Source organism: Aquarana catesbeiana, linkage group LG02 (genome assembly GCF_042186555.1).
Source record: "Aquarana catesbeiana isolate 2022-GZ linkage group LG02, ASM4218655v1, whole genome shotgun sequence".
NCBI lineage: Eukaryota > Metazoa > Chordata > Amphibia > Anura > Ranidae > Aquarana > Aquarana catesbeiana.
In genome coordinates, this window is record NC_133325.1 from 277,477,079 (window position 1) to 277,499,041 (window position 21,963).

Here is a 21,963-nt window from a genome sequence, read left to right on the forward strand (position 1 = left end):
TGGGATTTGTGTGTTTACATACACAGATCCCCATTTTGGCTCTCGTGCCCGCAAACGCGGGTGGCCGCCGGCCATGAACATTGGGTCCCCAGCCGTGCAGCGGGTGCATGGGAATGAGCCGACCTGCTGCCGTATAATGACAGCGGCTGGTCGGCAAGTGGTTAATTAAAAAGAAGGTTGAGAAATCCTGTGGTTTGCTTAGAATATAGGGATGAATCAGGAGATATGTTTAGCTGCATCCCCCTCTCCACCATGGTGACCTATTGGGAATGAAAAAAAGGAAGGAAACCAAATAGTGTAATACTGCTTTATTAAAAATTTAAATGCCTGCTTACATCTTCTAGTGCTTTGTCCCGACGCTAGGGATGGCTCGCATTGGATGCTGATAGCAGCCGCACACCGCCCAGCTTGCGCTCAGTGATTGGTGTGTGTTCCATTGCAGTTGAGAGACAAAACCAGAGGACAGGACCCGTAATGGACGTGAGCAGAAAGCACCTTGACGTACTTTTTGTTTTACAATGTCATCAGGACACTTCCTGATGAAGTCGAAGCAATAAGTTAAGTGTTTGGTATATAGAATATAATATGTGATAATCCCTGTAAGGGTGTGCCAAATGACAGAAATCTCTACCAAAACAAAGTGTAAAACATTAAAGGAGAAGTCTAGCCTGAGCTAATTTGGCTGGGCTTCTCCTATGGGTCACATTAGTGCAATTCGTTATGCACTCCTGTGACCCGTTTTCAGCAGAGATCGTTCTGAAGTCCGCTCTCTGCTGACGTCACCAAGATCAGTCCAGGCCGCTGTGTCATCCCGTCTTCGGAAGTCTGGATCCATCAGGTGCCTGGACTGATAGGCGTCTCAGCTTCTAGGTGAGTCGCTGCGTCGGGGCAAGTCGCTGAGACGATGAGACAGCCGCTCCCCGCCCCTCCACAGTTGAGCGCTCCAACGAGTGTGGAGGAGCAGAGCAGGAGAGATGCTGATTGACAGACAGCAGCTCTCCACTCAGGGAGGTTAGAGAACCGAGCCTTCGGCGGTGTCCTGTGGCTCGGTTCTCAGTGAAGAGGTGGCAGGGACAGATGCAGCATTGGACGGATGCTGCATCCACCTAGGTAAGTATAAATATGGAAAAAAAAATCCCATACTTCTCTTTTTTTAAAAAAAAGTGAATATACAAATGAAAGATTAAATAATCCAACAACTTTAGACCCCTAAACAAAGGACAATTGTGCCTTAAATTGCATCTACAGCTTTAGGAAAAAGTGCTCCAGCTGTGTAACCTCATACTATCAGCCATGGCTCACACATTCAGCAAAGTATTAGACAGAAAAATCCACGAACCCATTATACTTGCCAGTTAAACCATCAAAAAGTCTCAAAAAAGGGTTTTTGTCCAACTTGTTACAACAGTCCATATGATCCAGTCAAGAACGACACCTACAATATAAAATCTGGCTTTGCCCTACTCTTCTAAAAAGCACCTTCATTTCTCTTTGTGTTTTTCCTCACTTCCTATCTGCTGAAACCTTGTCACTGTGACATTAGGTGAGGGGAAATCTCTTTAATGGATCTTTGGATAGTAGTAAAAACCTGGCAGGTGTTCTAAGCCTTCCCCATTCTATCCAAAGCAAAAAAAAAATGGGGACAGCACTAATCCTTAAAATGCACAAATATTTATTAGTAATCTTGTTTCCCTCCTGTCCATATCTCTGCACATTTGTGAATGTGGGAAAAAGGGGGATAAGAGCCTTTTTTATAGCCCTTTCTTCATGGGATCTGAGGCAGCAGCTTAAAATTATTAGAATATCAGAAACTTACTACATTTCAATTGGTCAAAATAAGATAGCCAGTTAGAATATTTTAAAATATTAATTTGAATATAATTGGTCCGTTAAATATATTTCTCCACCAATAAATGATTTAGAACAAAAAGGTACCCATATAAATAAAGGTAATTAATAAAAATTTTTTGACAGTTGGCAAGAAAGAACTGGAGAAGACAGCTCTGCGGCTCCAGCTCTACTTCTGTGTGCTATGGCTTCTGACGACTCATCTAGCACCGTACGATCCCTTATACAACAATTGCTTGATAAGGCCAATACAGTGGATGTGGCTTGGTTTAAATCTTGGCTTTCCCAACATTCATGTACGGCTGACCGAGTGATTGAAGGTGTTGGATCATCTGCTGCTGCCGCTTCTATGAAGGGTTCGGTTATTTGTCATCCGGATATCGATCGGAGGCCAGATTTACCCAAAGATATTGTTTCAGCTGACCTGATATCGTCATCACGAGATCTGACTGATCATGTGGGCGGGACTTCGTTCAGAGGTCTCAGAAAACGGAGGAGCATGCAGCGGCGGAGTTATAGTCCTCCCCCACATGAAACTACGTCAAATCGTCCAGCTGTGCCGTCCTCCTCCAAGGGTAAGCGCACACGAGCAGGCTTTTCGGAAGTGTCAGGCAGCCGTATTCTCCTTGGGCAACGGCGCAAGTGTGGCGCTCTGAGTAATTCCTCAGCCAGGATTTCCAGGAGGGACATTGTTATTGACTCTGCACCCCCACTTTCATCTAGCAGCACTGCAACTGCTACTACACAACATTCTACGTCGTCCCAGTCTATACCAGTTATAGTATCGCAACAACAGTCTGTGCCAACTGATGTTTCTCCTGCTGCCTTGTGAGGTGAGTCTAATGCCGTGTAAAAACGACCGGACTTTTCGTCTGACTGAACTCCGAAGGACTTTTCGACGGAGTTCCGACGGAGTTCCAACTAAACGGACTTACCTACACACGATCACACCAAAGTGCGATTGTTTGGAACGTGATGACGTATGACCGGACTAGAATAAGGAAGTTCATAGCCAGTAGCCAATAGCTGCCCTTGCCTTCTTTTTTGTCCGTCGGACTAGCATACAGACAAACAGATTTTTCGATCGGACTCCAGTCCGTCGGAAAGATTTGAAACATGTTCTATTTCTAAAGTCCGACAGATTTTTCAACAGAAAAGGTCCGATGAAGCCCACACACGATCGAATTGTCCGACGGATTTGTTCCATTGGACCAGTTTGGTCAAAAAGTCCGGTCGTGTGCACATGGCATGATACTGTTGATATTGATGTCCGCATTCCGATTGACCATTCTGTTTTACATAAAACTGCATCTTCCAGTGGATCGACTTTGTATGGTAAGGAAGTGATGCCTTGTGTGTTATCACCCTTGGGTTTTCATTTATCTTTGAATGTTAAACAAAAGATATGGAATGGTGAATACGTTGATTTATTGACATTGTTGCCTTCCTCAAAGGAATTTACTTATAAAATTGTAAAAGGTGATGAAAAAAATGATGATGATAAAAGGAAACATTTTTCTAAATCCATTCATAATTGGCTTCAGGCATTCTTCATATTTTCTAGCGTTATTTGTGAAAAGTTCCCGGAAAAAAGTCCTGGACTTTTCCAACATATGGACATTGTTTTGGAAGCTTATCGCAGTTTTGAGGTTTTTTCTTGGTTTACTTACGATGAAGCATTTAGACACAAGTTGAGCATTTATCCCACCTTACAGTGGGGTGTAAAAGATGTTGGTTTATAGTTACATTGTACAACCTTATAAAAAAGGAATTTGCTTTGCATATAATGACAGCCACCATAAATGGTTGCAATCATGTAGATACAAACATAAATGTGCTTTTTGCTCTGGAGCACATCCAGTGACTAATGCCATGTACACACGGCTGCACTTTTCGACCAAACTTTTCCGACGGAACAAATCCATCAGATAATTTGACCGTGTGTGGGCTTAATCGGACCTGCAGCGGACCTTTTCTGTCGAAAATGTGACGGACTTTAGATTTAGAACATGTTTCAAATCTTTCCAACGGACTCGAATCCGGACAAAAAATCAGTTCGTCTGTATGCTAGCTGCTAGGGCAGCTATTGGCTACTGGCTATGAACTTCCTTATTGTAGTCTGGTCGTACGTCACCATGGTCGAATCCGTCGGACTTTGGTGTGATTGTGTGTAGACAAGTCCGATTCGACGGAAGTCCGTCGAAAAGTCAGTCGAAAGTCCGTCGAAAAGTCCGACCTGATTCAGTTCGTCGAAAGTCCGGTTGTGTGTACACAGCATTAGTGTTTTTGTAAATTATTATCCCACTCCCATCAACAGTCTAGGGAATCTTCGGGTAAAGGCCAACTCCCGGGTGAATATGGAAAACATGTTGCCTTGGCTAACAATTTATCCAGATCGACAGATGCAGGTCTTTTAATTGAAGGTTTTTTACATGATTTTCAACTTCCTAAGTTTACAGGTTTTTTTTTTTTACGTGTTTTTTTTGGGTTTGAAGACTCCTTCCTCTCATATTAGATTGTCCAGCGGTAATAAGGAAGATATGCTTGTTTGGTTGCAATTTTTACAGAATTTTAATGGTAAGTCTATTTGGCAATTTGAATTTATTTCCAGTGATGATTTTGCCCTCTTTAGTGACGCTGCGGGCTCGATCGTTTTTTCTTTTATTTGGAGGATACACTGGTGTGCTTCTCGTTGGCTTTAATGATGGATTATTCAAGGTTTTTGTAAAAATGTGGTGTTGTTGGAATTATTTCCTATTGTTGTGGCTTTGGAATTGTGGGGTGAATTTTTTCGAAATAGACGTTTGCTTGTCAATACTGACAATAGAGGTGTTGTTTATGCAATTAATTGTCTTTCCTCTAAGTCCCTTCCCCTCTCCCCTCCTCCCCTGTTGTTCCCCTCCCCCTTTTCCCCCCTCTCCCCTCCTTTCCCCTCCCCCCCTCCTTCCCCCCCCTATCCCATTTCCTTTCCCTATTTTCCTTCCCCCACCTTACCCCCCTCCTCTTTCCTATCCTTTTTCCTTCTTTCCCGTTTGCCCTTAATTATCTCCCTCCTTTATACTAACGACTATCCTCCCCCCTTCTTACCCCCAACCAGCCACATATTAGACCCCTCAATTGCCATTTTGTTATCCATTCAGGGAACTTCGCACAATCCCCCTTGTCCGCCGCGGGGGAGTTATGTTTGGGCAGCTAGGTGCCGCACATATTCACCTAGATATAGGGTAAGCCACTTCTTTATTTACCTCTTATGTTGTTTCTTCTACATGCTGTATTATGATTTTTGTTTGTATATTGTCTGCATTATTATGTACTATCTTTTTCATAGATTGGTCCTCCTGAGGAAGCGGTAATACCGCGAAACTAGTCGAGAACCAGACCATTCTATACCCTGTAATAACAGATGCCTCTTGGGCAATTCCGAGCCTCTGTTTTTGCAATTTTAACAAGTACACTATGTAATTTCTTTCCTTGTAATAAATCCTTTTACTCAACTGTCCATTGTTATTTATCTGTACCGATATAGTCCAGTCTTTTCCAGGGTGGGAGCATGATTGGGCCAACATCAGCCACTGTCCCCTTGATCCCACTCTTCCTTGTTTTTGTATATTAATTTGGATGATGGTACGTTTTTACAAATTATTACTTTCGATTACATGAGGCTATACTCAAAATTCGTTCACTTCCAGTGAATAGACTTTTAAGGTATATGGTTTTTAGATGTCTTTATTTCAATATATGGATTAAAGCAAGGTTTATTCCAGGTAAAGAGAATAATTTGGCAGATTCCCTTTCTCGTTTCCAGATGGATAGTTTTTATCATCTGATGCCGGAAGCAGATCTGACTGGACTTCCATGCCCCCCTCACTTATGGGACCTGATATAATTTTTGATCATATTCAACATTCGCTGGCTAATTCTATGTGGTTGAATTATATTTCATCGTGGAAGTTATGGATTTTGTTTTTAAATTCTCATGATTTGAACAATTCTTCCTTTAAAAAGGTTGTTTTGTTGTTTCTTAGTCAATTAATGAAATATGGATATTCTTGGTCTCATATCAATAAGACGTTATCTGGGGTTTCATTTTTTCTGAAACTGCATTCTTTTCCTCATTGTTTTAGTTTATTTTCAGTACGGCAGGCGTTGAAAGGTTATAAGAAGTCCTCTTTTGTTAAAGACAAACACCTTCCTATCAATTTAGATTTGTTGGACAATTTATGTTCCATCTCTTCGAAAGTTTGTTTTTCTGCATATGAAGCTATCTTTTTCAATCCGTTTTTTCTTTGCTTTTCTTTGGAGCTTTTTATATATCTGAGATTGTCTCCCTTGCAAAGCATAAGCCCTCATCGTTGCAAGTTCAAAATGTCATTGTCGAACATGGGCATTTACAGATTTTTCTTCCTTGCAGCAAAACAGACGTTTATGGCAAGGGTCATTGGATTTATTTAAATCAATGCTCGTTGCATACTGTTTGTCCAATTTGGCTTTTGACACAATATTTAGTGGTTCGCCCTAACATTAATGATATTTTCTTTTTTGACAGTGATGGTTCTCCACTGACCAAATATAATTTTAACTGTGTTTTTCGAAAATGTTTAGAGTCTCTTAATTTAGGCCATATGCCATTCACATCACATTCTTTTCGAATTGGTGCTGCCACTGCTGCTGCTAAAATTGGTTTTCATTCTAATTTTATTAAGAAATTAGGTAGATGGCGAACTGATTCTTACAAATTGTATAAAAATACTAACTCTTTTGTTTAATTTTATTTTAGATTTTCATCCATCTATTGTTTGGATTCTCTGCCACTCTTTTGTTTATTGGGCCCAGAAGTGAGCTTCCGCACGGTCTTATACTTCAAATTTGAATCTGGGTTCTTCTTTCCATATTTTTTGCAGTGGCTGGAGAGGAATGAGGTGGGATGATTTGATTTTTGAGTTTTATAGATTGCTTAACTGTTGGCCGCAACCTGATATTCTCATTCTTCATTTAGGTGGTAACGATATGGATCAGGTTAGGACTTTAGATTTAATTTAAAACATTCAAAGCACCATTAGATTTCTTAAATTGTCCTTTCCTGATTTGTTTATAATTTTTTTAGAAATAATTCCTAGGCTCCGATGGCTGGAATCTTTCTTTTTGCGTTCCTTTGAGAAAATTTGAAAGCGCATAAATAGAAATATTCATAAATTCTTGGTTAAGTCTTATGGGTTTTCTTTTCATCACCTAGATTTGGAGGGTAGTTTGCAAGGGCTTTACCGTGCTGACTGTATTCATTTTGAACAACAATTTCCAGACTTGCTGGACTTCCAGACCAGCATTGAAAAGCCGTGGGCTGGGGTTAGATGACAGTAAGTATGCTTTGCATACTTCCTGTCGGTTGGGGAATATGTTTTTTTGTTATTGATATAATACAATATCATGCAGCCTGAGCCATAGTGGCTAGGTTGTATTTGGTAAAGTGATATTATAAGATGTTTTAATATATTTTGGTAAAAGTTATATATTAATATATTAGTTTATACTAATAAAACGGCCACGGCCTATAATATCCAATGAAATTGTTTGTTAAATCTTACAATGTTTGTCTGGAATCAATTTATTAAAAAAAAAAATTATTGCCTGTTGCCTTCTATCCCATGTGGGAAAAAGGGGGGGTAAGAGCCTTTTTTATAGGCCCCCCCTTTCCTCATGGGATCTGAGGCAGCGGCTTAAAATTATTAGAATATCGGTTTTGAAATTTACTACATTTCAATTGGTCAAAAATAAGATAGCCAGTTAGAATATTATAAAATATTAATTTGAATATAATTGGTCCATTAAATATATTTCTCCACCAATAAATGCTTTAGAACAAAAAGGTACCTCTATAAATAAAGGTCATTAATAACGATTTTTTGACAGTTGGCAAGAAGAACTGAAGAAGACAGCTCCCCACCTCCCACTCCCTTGTCGCGGCTTTTTATGTGGTTTCATACAATATCATTCAGCCTGAGCCATAGTGGCTAGGTTGTATTCTTTTCTGTGTTATTATTTCTCTCCTTGTATGGGGAATATGTTTTTTTTGTTATTGATATAATACAATATCATTCAGCCTGAGCCGTAGTGGGTAGGTTGTATTTGGTAAAGTGATATTATAAGATGTTTTAATATATTTTGGTAAAAGTTATATATTAATATATTAGTTTATATTAGTTTATACCAATAAAACAGCTGCGGCCTATAATATCCAATAGAATTGTTTGTTAATTCTTACAATGTTTGTCTAGAATCAATTTATTAAAAAAAATGTGTTGCCTGCTGCCTTCTATCCCATACATTCAGCAAGAAAACTGTAGGAGGAAGGAGGTACAGGTAACGGTAACAGACGTCAAAAGGTTTTTTTTATTTTTCAGGAGAACAGAGATAAATAGACGTATAGTTGAAACATAGCTGCATATATAGCTGATGACATGCTGCCTCCAACACTGCATTTATTTTTATTTAAATAACGACATGACACCAGGGCAAATATTTCCAAATTTCAGGCATCCCAAGTGTAGCATGATGTCAAAATAAGTTCATGCCAAGGATAAAAATGTTGAAGCTGGAAATTCTAAATATGGTGTGCATTACATGGGTTTCATTTAGTGAAGTGCTATATTGTAATATACATGGGAAAGGTAATAGGAGATGGTGCACCTGTGACTGCACTGAAGGGCTCTCCACTGCAATACATTAGGGAAAAAAAGCCAGTCTAATGAGAAACCTCATTAGATTTCTTAATATACTGCTTGATCAATATAATATCTGAAGGTGTGATGTCTATTAATACTCAACTCAGTCTCTATCCTAAATCAAAACAGCCAGACAAAATTGTTCTTTATGCTTCTACTGCTTTATGATAGTGGGTGCCAAGGTTCGCCATCACTGGTCTAGGGCTTCCTTTTTCTGTAACCAGACTACACAGGTTACATTCCTGTCTCTTTTAAGAACATTTTTGAAAAATAAAAGTAAAACGATGTATGTCACAGCCAAAAATACAACATAAACAACCTACAGTCTATGACAGCTGCTGATGTCACAATACTAGCTGCCTTCTTAATTTGTTCCATTCCCACATAGGAAGATTTCAGGAAGGGCAGGCAGAATATGGCCATAGGTTTATACACTTATTTTTGTTGTTGCTTATTGCACTTCCTGATGGAAGTATAATTCCCCCCTTCCTTTTCATGTACCTTCTTCTTGCCCCTGTGCTGTAGAAGGGTGATCATCGTTTTTATTTTTGCTACATCCCTCCACAATGTCAGCACCACATTCCTCCTTTTCCTCACCACCAGCAACCTAACCCTCCCCCTGCTATGACAGAATTGGCAGAAGTGTAGAAAGAGGAAAAGGGCACTCCAAACAAGAAACTGCTATGCACCCTTGAGGAGGAACAAAATGTACCCCATCAGCAGAACTCTAAAAGAGCCTGCTATGCGCTCTTCATGAGGAGAAAGAAAATGTCACATTATCAGCACTCAAAAAGAAAGTGGCTGCTACGCTTCCTTCATTAGCAGGAGGAGGAAGCATAAAATGGCACCTTAGCAATACTATAAAAAAAAGTGACTGCTATGCGCACTTGAGGAAGAAACAGAACGTGCCTTTTGCTGCTGACTTGTCTCACTGAGGTGCTGCTTCCATGGTAAAAAATGTTGTGTTGTGTATGTGGTTCTCAAAAAGCTGCTAATTTTGCCATGGCTGATACACTGCAGGCAGACACAGCAGACCACAGAGGTGCTGTCAGCATCATATATGTTAACTACTTGTTGACTTGAGTTTTACTGCTAAAGGGCGGCAGCTCTACTCGGGATCACCTATTTTTATACCTGATCCTTCACTTCTGCCTGCAGGGGGCGCACGCGTGTCGCCAGTGTACCACTTTTGCTGCGGGTGTTGGGCACTCAGTGTCCTCCGGCACCTGCCGATCGTCAGTAAACTACACGGAACAAGGCAGATCTCCATTTTGGCAGGGGGGAAGGGATGAATTCTGTGCCCCTGCAAAGCAGGGATTAGAATCCATCTCTTCCCTTAGTAAAAGCAGAACACATAGTAAACACAAACACTGAATAGGCACACAGTTAATCCTTTGATCACCTTAGATGTTTAACCTCTTCCCAGTCAGTGTCATTAGTACAGTGACAGTGCATACTCTGAGCACTGATCACCGTATTAGTGTCACTGGTTCCCGCAAAGTGTCAAAAGTGTCAGTTAGTGTCTGATTGTCCACTGCAATATCGCAGTCCCGCTATAAGTCGCTGATCATCGATATTACTAGTACTAGTACTACTACTACACCAACACAGCCACCCAACCCATGACAGCAGCCTGGAAGGAAGCGTGGAAGGAAATGTTGAGAGTGATGGCCTGGGTTTAATACTCTTATCTGAATTCATTGTGATCAATTTGAAGTGGATGCTTTAACTTCAAATGTAGCTCTTTTGACTTCGCCTGTTGCACATATGCCTTTTACTGTGCTGTCCTACTATCCCTTAGCTGACAATCAGTTAACAAAACAGACACAAATAGCATTGTGTTTTATTCCAAAACTGAATTTACTTCTATCAATAGTTCTGTAAACTGCAATACAATCAGAGAAATTTAGAATTACAAAATGTATTACATGTGACACTTTGCAAATAAGTACAACATTAATACATTACTATACAGAAGGCTTATATTTTAATCATATATCAAACACATATCCATGCAGTCCAAGTGTAAAATGAACTTTGAGAAATAATAAATTGACTTACAGGCATTTGTGTATCTAGAGGCAAATTTGAAGACCTTCACTTCTCTGCTTCAGAACTAAAATGGCTTCTGAGGTAAAAACTTTATGTTGTTCAATAAGAAACTTTATTGACAAAGGCAAGACTTTCATAAGAGGAACTGAACTGCAATTGCAACAGGCAACCACCAAGTGTCCTCAAAATGACAATCCTATAGACAATTCTATAATAGACAGCACAGCAACAGTAAACTTCTTTGCATCATGCTGGCAGGAGACAGGCTTTTTTACATGGCTGTGGCTGCTTTTTGAACAAAAAATAACTATAAGGCCTCATTCATATGTGTGGCATGGCTCAGGCTCATATAAGGCCTCATTCATATGTGTGGCATGGCTCAGGCTCATATGCATTGTCATGGGTGTGACACTTTGTAGCATGGTGCAGCAAATTTTACACAATATTTCAAGTTCGGCAGGTCAATAGTTCCAAGCCCCATGCCAAACTCGTGGCACGTGGTTGCATGCTCACTGTTTCGATGTAAAATCCCCCTTTAAATCTAAATTAAAAATTAAATAAAACAGGCATTCAGAAGACAGCAGTATTGCCACTTGAATGCCTGTAAATGGTCTCCAAACTCCCTCTAAGAGCGCAATATAACTATGATCACTTTTCAGAGGTGTGTTTAGAGCTGTTGAGCCTCAGACTTTCCACACCACTTGTTTTGAAGTGCTTGAGATGTATTTAATGATTTGAATTTGTAATGTAATTACACTATATATCTGTCACTCTTGATAGAGCAGGGGGTTATGGCATGGAAATGTTTGGTGTCACTGAAGGTGACCCTAATATGGCCATTGTACAAGACAACAAAACAAATCAATATTACTTAAAACGCCATTCATGCCAGATGTGATGCATTGGTTGTGTTCAAAAACTTGGTCATGTCACCTGCTTTGTTCATTGATCTGTTCTTTTTTGCATTCATTGTGAGATTTCTATGCAATATGTGTGCAAAACATTCAACTGCATGCGTCTGGCCCATTGTATTCAACATGACGCGTCCAAAACACACTAAGGCGCCATTGGCTCCTGCTGCTGTCAATCAAAGCCAGTTAGCCAATGAGGAGAGAAAGGGTTAGGGTGGGGCGGGCCATGGCTCCATGTCTGAATGGGCACAGGGAGCTGCTTGCTGTGGGCTGCGGCTCAGCTGCCCCTGTAGCAAGCTGTGTGCTGTGAGGGCACTCAACAGGAGGGAGGGGCCAAGAGCACAGAAGAGGGACCTGAGAAGAGAAGGATTTGGGCTACTCTGTGCAAAACCACTGCACAGAGCAGGTAAGTATAACAGGTTTGTTATTTTTTACTAAAAAAACCCAAGACTTTAGAATTACTTTAAGGAGCCAGCCGGGAAGCCGGCCACTGCATCCTTAACGGATGACTCATCAGCTGACAGCTGAATGTAAAAAACATTCCTGGCAATAAAAAATCATGAAAGAAATGCCGTGGGGGTTCCCCCCAATCCATACCAGGTCCTTTTGGGTCTTGTACAGATTTTAAGGGCCAAAATGTAAAATTCAAACTGTGTGGGGTTCACCTCCAAATTTATACCATACCCTTAGGTCTGCTATGGATTTGGAGGGGAACCCCCACACCAAAAGTTTTTACAAAATGGTGTGGGGTCTTCCCCAAAAGCCATTCCAGACCCTTAACCCGAGCATGCAGCCTGGCAGGCCAGGAAAGAAGAGGGATGAATGAACATCCCCCCACCTGAACCATACCAAGCCACATGCACTCAACATTGGGGCCCCAAAGCACCTTGTTCCCATGTTGATGGGGACAAGGGCCTCTTTCCCACGGTCCTGCGGACAGGGGGCTTATCTAAATCTGGAAGCCCCCCTTAACAAGAGGGCCCCCAGATCCTGCCCCTCCCTACTCATTCCTACTCATTCACCAAAAAAAGTGTCACAAAGAAATAAAAACACAGTTTTTGACCATTCCTTTACTAAAAATAAAAAAAACAATGTCCACCCAGTGTAGATCCATTGTCAATCGCAACGAAAGATAAAAGCTCTGCACGTGTTGTGTGACAGTTCTTAAATAGCTAAGTGGCGGGGCCACCCAGCGACATCACCTGATGGCACCACCCCCTGTAATGTCACCTACCAGTGCATGCTGGGTCAGTGACGTTGCAGGGGGCAGTGCCACCAGTTGATGTCGCAGAGTGGCCCCGCCCCTTAGCTATTTAGAAATGACAATTTTTGGAAACTTTGCATAAAAACAGGGATTTTTGGTTCACATGCATTGAAATACATGTTTAAGCTGGCCAACTGCGTCAATGTAATCCCTCTCTGGCCAGTCCCTACACTACTCTACTCTATATACACACGTACAACACACACATACCACAAACACACTACACACCACACACCACATTCTACACACTGCACACCGCACACCACACACCACACACACTACACACAACACACTATACACTACACACTACACACTACACACCACATACAACACACTTCACACAACACACTACACACACACACACACACACTGGTTTATATATTTGGATTGCAGAGCTTTGTGGTTTATCTGTAGAACAGGGTACAATATGCTTTGTCGGTTTCCATCAAAAGTCTCTGCAGAACAGGATAAGAAGCTTGGATGTTTCCATGTTTCCATCAAAAGTCTCTGTAGAACAGGATACAAAACATGAATGCTCCCATGGAGCTAAGAAATGAAGGTATCTTCTGGAATGTCCTGGTGTGCCTGCAAAATATAAAGAGAAAGTGTGTAAGTTATGGTTGTTACCGTGTATATGGTTTTTAGTTGCACTGTAATGCATTTTTTTGCAGGTGTTCCAGTGCATTTTATTACCCCTTTCTCTTTTTTTGTAATGTATACTATTACCATGTCCTATTTTTTTTCAGCGCAACCAATGGAGGGCATTAGTGTGATCTGAAACAATAGGAAACAAGGTTATTTTCCTTGTGCTTGCATTTAAACTGTGTTGGGCAACACTGCTTGTGTGAATAAACCCTAAAGTTGCGTACACACGAGCGGAATGTACGACATAAAAAGTCTGACGGAAGCTTTTCATCGTCTATTCTGATCGTGTGTAGGCCTCATCAGACTTTTTTTTCGAAAATTCTGATGGACCTAGAAATAAAACATGTTCTAAATATTTCCGACGGAACCAATTCCTATCGGGAAAACCGATCGTCTGTATTCTGTTCCGACGGACCAAAAACGACGTATGCTCTGAAGCAAGTACGAGATGGAAGCTATTGGCTACTGGCTATTGAACTTCCTTTTTCTAGTCCCGTCGTAAGTGTTGTACGTCACCGCGTTCTGAACGGTCGGACTTTGGTCGGACTTTGGGTTGATCGTGTGTAGGCAAGACCGCTTGAATGGAATTCCGTCGGAGTTCCGTCTGAAAAACCTTTGGAGTTTATTCCGATGGCAAAACCGGTTGTGTGTACGCGGCATTAGTCTAAGTTCACGCTTATGAAGTGCGATTTAACTGAGGTTTTTAGTGTGATTTTAAGGATAATGTCCAATGTGACTTCATGCGGATTTAGGTGCAATTCCAATGCGATTTGGATACAGTTATCATTCTCTCTCTTTATCTATCTATCTGAAAATCAGTTCAGAAAGACACTATAGCCTGCTAGAGATCGAACTGGAATTGCTTAGTCTTTGAACACCTATGCGTTTTCCATGTAGTTTCCAGCAGATTAGATAGAGATAAAAATTGCATTGCACCACACCATACCAGGACCATTTTAAAAAACACACTTTGCTTTTGGAGTGCATACATGTAAATGCCCACTATAGAAAGTTGTGTTATAGTTGTGTTATATAACACATACGAAATCGCATCAATATAAACTAGGGCTTACTGGGTGATAAAGTATTGTGGAAAAATCAAATCTAGTTCTAGTTGAATGCTCTTACCTTCATATACGCAAAGTCACGCCTTGCCTGAATGCAATTCCACTGGGCATCCTCCAAGGTTCTGAAAGATAAAGAAATAACACATATAAATATAACAGACAACTAAAACTGGCAATAGACTTTATAGGATGTTCAGACCCGTCAGCACCATCCATTTACAGCTTATGTGATTCTGAACCCCCATAGAAAAGAAGCAGAATAGAAAGAAGTAATAATGGAAACTTTTTTTCTGGCCCAATCCTCCGTAAGTCCGGATCTGATTGATAACTTTTTAATAAAGGCGGCAGCTACATTTGGGCCATCCAAGTCATAATTGCCATTGGTGTTGTAGAAGAAGACCTCCGGAATCTGGTTTCCTATCTGCAAAACATCAAAATGAAATACAATTAAAAAACTGAGGAAGAAGCTAGTGTGGACAGAAGTAAATTTAGGGGCCTATTTATACCAGAGGGCAGATGTCGCTATTTGCTCTCCATTATACTCCATAGGGCCATGCACACCATGGTCCACATTTTACAGCTAACTTACAATGTGGGAGTCATGGTGTGTACTCTGTGGTAGTTCATTGAGTTGCTCTGTGATTGGAGGAGAGCTGGTCATGTGTGTTCAGCCGGTCAAATAACCAAGCTGTCCCCCAATTTTTTTTTCTCACAACCCCATGGCTGCATTTTTTAAATGCCCCCTTAGTTATATAATGATAATCTTACCTTCATCTTTTTAAAGATGGCGTCTGTGTCCTGCCAACTCCACTTCATGTCAGAATGGCACCTGAAAAGGAAAGTGTTGGTGAGATTAGTAATAGACAATAGAATGACAGGACATAGAGGTATACAGTATATAAGGTAATACACAAAACTCAACATTTAATTTCCAAGCAGCATGTATATATAGTGGAAACAATGGTAAGCACAGAATTTCCTTGTGACTTCCTGGGTCCTCTCCATTTTGTCAGATCCAGCGAATCGATTATCTCATTGGTAAGGGGTGATAATAATGTAAACAGCCTAGACTTCATACAGAAGAGCAGAAAAGGACTACACTCTGCTCTGAGCAGGATACATTACCACCATGGACAAGTACAATAAGGCTGGGTTCACACTAGTGTGAATTGGATGCGGGTTTTCTTCTCATCCAATTCGCATGACACAAAATTGTGACCGACTCTCTATGGAGCCATTTCACATATCTCCATGGCGGCTGCGAAACAGCTTGCACAGGAGTGCTGTGCTGCTTTGGCTCTGTTTCAGAGCTGAATTCAGGTTGCTCCAACCAGTATTCAAATTCATACAGATACAGTATAGGTATTATCACTGCAACATCTGACCTTTTTTACCTGCCTAACCTGTAGATCAGGGGTCTCCAAACTTTTTAAACAAAGGGCCAGTTTATTATCTTCCTTCCCGGTCCCCCCCATGACTTTACCATTAAGATCAACAGCACAACCATTGGTCCCTCCACACATGCCAGGGTGCTGGGTGTAATCCTTGACTCTGACCCCTCCTTCAGCCCCCACATCCAATCACTGGCTAAAGCCTGCCGCCTTAACCACTGCAACACCTCCAGAATTCGACCCTTCCTGACTAATGACACCACATAGCAACTTATTCACTCCTTAATTATTTCCCACCTTGTCTACTGCAACTCTCTCCTTAATAGCCTACCCTTATGCAGGCTATCCCCCCTTCAGTCTATTATGAATGCTGCTGCTAGACTATTACACCTCACTAACTGATCCATACATGCATGTGTGTTTGAGTTTTGGGCTGCACATGCTAATACAATGGTCTGCACACACCTACTTTATGATGAGAATATAAAATATCCCTAAAGTGAATATTGCGACGTTGGTATGGACTGCTTTCTCCTACACGCAGGTAGGCTGTGTGATCCAATTTCATCATTTTGCCTGGAAAGAGATGTATATATTCCTGGCAGGCGAGATTCGATATCCTGTAATTCTAGAGAAAATTACCACATCGTAGAAATCTAGTAAATCTCTGAATCACACTATAGGCAATATGAATAACCACAGAGAAGAAACAGAGATGTTTACTCCTAAAACTCCAACTCCAAATTCCCTCACTGAGCCTAGGCTCCACCCCCTTTAATGGACTCAGCTGCAAGCTGCCACTATGACATGTACACATCTGGTTAACCCCTTAGTGACCGAGGGCAAGCAACTGTTAATGCCTAAACACAATTTTGCAGCTTTTACATGCATTAGTAAAGCTATACATATCATCGCAACAACTTTGTGTATACAGATAAATTATACAGCCTTTTTTATTTTTCATTTTTATTATCAAGGAAAAACTGACCCAAAATAGTAACAAAAAAAAAATTTTTTTTTTTTAAAGTTTAATTCCAAAATTCGTAAATTCGTATATTCGAAGATTCGAAAAAATTGAAAATTTGGAAATTCGAAAATTCGAAATGTTGAAAATCTGAAAATCTGAAATAATGACTAACTAACTAACTAACAATAACTATTACTAACCTGGCAGTGACCCCCCCCGTTTTACTTACCTGAGCCCTGGAATTTCACTCGGCGGAGACTCATTCTTGCTTCTGCCCAGGGTTCTCGGCTCTTGATTGGATAGATTGATAGCAGCGCAGCCATTGGCTCCTGCTGCTGTCAATCAAATCCAATGACGTGGGTGCCGAGGGGCGGGGTCGATTCCTACATTCTGCGTCTATGAACGCAAATGCTGGACTTGGTAGTGCACTCGCAAGGTAACCCCTGGGAGAGCGCTTCTCCTAGGGGGTTATCTGATGCGGGGAGGAGCCACGAGAGCTGCCAAGGGACCCCAGAAGAGGATGTTTGGGGCCACTCTGTGCAAAACGAGCTGCACAGTGGAGGTAAGTATGTTTGTTATTAAAAAAAAAACGAGCCTTTACAATCACTTTAATAATAATAAACAATAGTAATAATAAAAAAGTTTCATTATTATTATTTATTATTATTGATTTATTACGTTCCATTAGTTTAGATGTGGCATTCGTTATTTCAGATTATTATTATTATTATACAGGATTTATATAGCGCCAACAGTTTACACAGCGCTTTACAATATAAAAGGGAGACAATACAGTTATAATACAATAAAATACAAGAGGATTAAGAGGACCCTGCTCAGAAGAGCTTAAAATCTAATAGGGTGGGGCAGGTGGTACAAAAGGTTGTAACTATGGGGAATGAGCTGTTTGAAGTGGTAGGAGATTAGTTGGAGACGTGATAGGCTTTCCTGAAGAGATGAGTTTTTAGGGATCGCCTGAAGGTAGCAAGAGTAGGGGATAGCCGGATAGATGGAGGTAGCGAGTTCCAGAGGATGGGACAGGCTCTGGAGAAATCCTGGAGACGAGCATGGGAGGAGGAGATGAGAGAGCTTGAAAGCAGGAGGTCTTGAGAAGAGCGGAGAGGTTGATTTGGGTGATATTTGGAGACAAGATTGGTGATGTAGCTTGGGGCAGAGTTGTGAATGGCTTTGCATGTTGTGGTTAGTATTTTGAATTTAATTCGCTGGGTGATTGGGAGCCAGTGTAGGGATTGGAGGAGAGGGTTGGCAGACCCTGAGCGGTTGGTAAGGTGGATAAGTCTGGCAGCAGCATTCATGATAGACTGAAGAGGGGATAGCCTATGGAGAGGTAGGCCAATGAGAAGGGAGTTGCAATAGTCAAGGCGAGAGATAACAAGGGAGTGAATGAGGAGCTTTATGGTTTCAATTGTTAAAAAGGGGCACATTTTAGAAATCTTACAGAGGTGAATTCTACAAATTTTTGACAACGATTGGATTTGAGGCTGAAATGACAAGTCAGAGTCTAGGATTACACCTAGTATCCTGACGTTAGGGGAGGGACTGATGGTTGCATTGTTGATTTTGATGGAAAAATCATCGAGGGGGGCATGGGCGGGGGGGGGGGAATATTAATAGCTCAGTTTTAGAGAGATTTAGTTTAAGGAAGTGGTGCGACATCCATGCTGATATGTCAGTTAGTAAGATAATTCGTAACTTCAGATAAATTTGCGTTCATTCACTAACATTCGTTTGAATTTTCGTATTTATGAATTTATTCGAAATAACGAATTTTGAGTATAATGAATGACCCAAAAAAAAAACAAACAAACAAACAAATAAAACTAAAACTAACAAATTTTATGGCAATGCACATGTCTAGTGGGAGGGTATTGGGGGGCAGTGATAGGATGGGGGAGGGGTGTTGGTGAGGTGATGAGGGTGTTTCTAGGTAATATGGGGGCTGAGTAGAGTGGGGAGAGGGTGGAAGTGACATGTGCTCTATGTATTCACAAAAATTAATATAAATATATTTAACAACTTCTCATCCCAGACATTGTTATATGATGCCTGCAGAGTGGCTCTGCAATCCTGGGCGGGCTTCATATGACGTCCTTGGCTTCCCGGCCTTGTGGGTGGCGTGTGTATGTCCCCGCTGGCACGCGTGCACCCATCACCTCACTTGGGAGCTGATACATGTGCCCGGAGGCCGCTATGTCTGCTGGGCACCCGCGATTGCTCGTCACAGAGCAGGAACGTGGATCTATGTGTGTAAACACACAGATCAACGTCCTGTCAGGGGAGAGAAGACCAAGGATCCAGGGATACAGGAACAGAAACAAACAAGTTCAGGGTTCAGGATACAGGATACAGGAATCAGGGTTCAGGTCCAGGATCAGGATCATGATCACAGATAAACAGGCTGCAGGTCAGGACACAAGGACAATACAAAGACAAGGTGTGTGTGCACCTGAAAGGTATTTATACTATAGCTGCTATCAAAGTCAGGTGACTGCCAAGATCCATCCTCTGGTGGACGCCAGTATTGCGGCCCAAAGATGACATAATACCAGCAGGAAAAAGCTCTGACAGTTCCAAACTGCCAGGAGACACCTGCTGGTGGACCTCAGTACTGCACGCCAAATGATAGATATTACCAGCGGAGGGAACCTTTCCTGACAGTACCCCCCTCGAAGGAGCGACCTCTGGATGCTCCAACTAGCCGTTGCTGGGGAAAGTCCATGGCGTCAAGCCGGGCAGCGGGCAAAGTCACATCAGGTTGGGCAATAAGTACGTCAAGCTGGGTAGCAGGCACAGGAACCTCAAGCTGAGTAGCAGGCACATCGAGCTGGGTGGCAGGCACATCGAACTGGGCAACAGGCAAAATTAACTGGGCAACAGGCATGGGCACATCAAGCTGAAAAAAGGAGGGGTGTGGAGGCGCCAACTGTGGTAGCTTGTTTATGCAAAAATAAAATATATTCAAGCTGCTCTCCTCCAGGGAGCAAAAAGGCCAGTAGAAGGAGCTGTGAGCCCCGAGCGCGTAGCCTGTACTATCCCTGCATTATCCCCAACACCAGCCTGGACATTTGCCGTGCATCAGTGAAGTCATTTCCTCTTCTGCACTCCAGAGTGGTCAGCGTGGAGCTTTCCATGCACTGGATGCAGTGGTTCAGCCTGTATACAGACTCCACACCCAGACGCCTGAAGGAATGAAATCCGAGCCGGAAACAAGATCACAGCACATCCCAGGACACTTTTAAATCTCAAAGAAACACCTCCACCCTGCGAACCAGTAAGTGTAATTGTTACACTAACTTTTATTTTTGCATAAACAAGCTACCACAGTTGGCGCCTCCACACCCCTCCTTTTTTCAACATTGATTATCAACAGAGGTAATGGACACCCTCTGAGGATGGCTGCCTCCTCATTCTAGAATTTACCTGCCTTATTTTAATGTGCTATTATAGCTACCATTGTACTATTTACCTTAGACATCACATGTTGCGGAGCGCCGGAAAACCCCCCCTTTTGTTTCTCTGCTGATTACTGAACATCAAGCTGGGCTGCCGGCACGGGCACATCAATTGGGGCAGCAGGCATATCAAGTGGTGGGGCAGCAGGCACAGGCACATCAAACGGGGCAGCAGGCACATCAAGTGGGGCAGCAGGCACATCAAGTGGGGCAGCAGGCACGGGCACATCAAGCTGGGCAGCAGGCACAGGCACATCAAGCTGGGCAGCAGGCATGGGCACTTCAAGCTAGGCAGCAGGCACATCAAGTGGGGCAGCAGGCACGGGCACATCAAGCTGGGGCAGCAGGCATGGGCACATCAAGTTGGACAGCAGGCACAGGCACATCAAACTGGGCAGCAGGCACGGACACATCAAGTTGGTCAGCAGGTACGGACATACCAAGCTGGGCAGTAGGCACGGGCACAGCAAGCTGGGCAGCAGGCATGGGCACATCAAGCTGGGCAGCAGGCATGGGCACATCAAGCTGGGCAGCAGACAGAGGCTCATCAGGCTGGGCAGCAGACAGAGGCTCATCGGACTGGACAGCAGACAGGAACTCATCAGGCTGGGCAGCAGACAGGAACTCATCAGGCTGGGCAGTAGACAGAGGCTCATCAGGCTGGGCAGCAGACAGGAACACATCAGGCTGGGCAGCGGACAGGAACACATCAGGCTGGACAGCAGACGGAGGCTCCTCAGGCTGGACAGCAGACAGAGGCACATCAGGCTGGGCAGGAGATAGAGACACATCAGGCTGGGCAGCAGACAGAGGCTAATCAAGCTGGGCAGCAAGCAGAGGCTCATCAGACTGGGCAGAAGACAGGAACTCATCAGGCTGGGCAGCAGACAGAGGCTCATCAGCCTGGGCAGCAGACAGAGGCATATCAGGCTGGGCAGCAGATAGGGACACATCAGACTGGGCAGCAGACAGAGGCTCATCAGCCAGGAAACGGGCAACGCACTCTCAGACAGGGAAACAGACACCGGGACTTCAGGATGGAACGCTGGCTCTGGTTCTTGGGCTGGAACGCTGGCTCTGGGTCTTCAGACTGGAACGCTGGCTCTGGCTATTCAGACTGGAATGCTGGCTCTGGCTCTTCAGACTGGAACGCTGGCTCTTCAGGCTAGAATGCTGGCATTGGCTCTTCAGGCAGGAATGCTGACTCTGGCTCTTCAGGCAGAAACGCTGGCTCTGGCTCTTCAGGCTGGAACACTGGCACCTCCAGCTGGAACACTGGTACCTCCGGATGGAACACTGGCACCTCCGGCTGGAACTCTGGCACCTCCGGCTTGGACTCTGGCACCTCCGGCTGGGACTCTGGCACCTCCGGCTGGGACTCTGGCACCTCCGGCTGGAACGCGGGCACCTCTGGCTGGAACTCTGGCACTTCAGGCTGGAACTCTGGCACTTCGGGCTGGAACTCTGGCACTTTGGGCTGGAACTCTGGCACTTCAGGCTGGCATACTGGCACTGGAATTCCAAGCTGGGACAGATTGGTGGGTGTGGAGGCAGGTTGGGTTAATGGCAGGATCATTTTGGTTGGGAAAATCTTTTGTTTTTTCTTTGGCTTAGCCACTGAAGCTC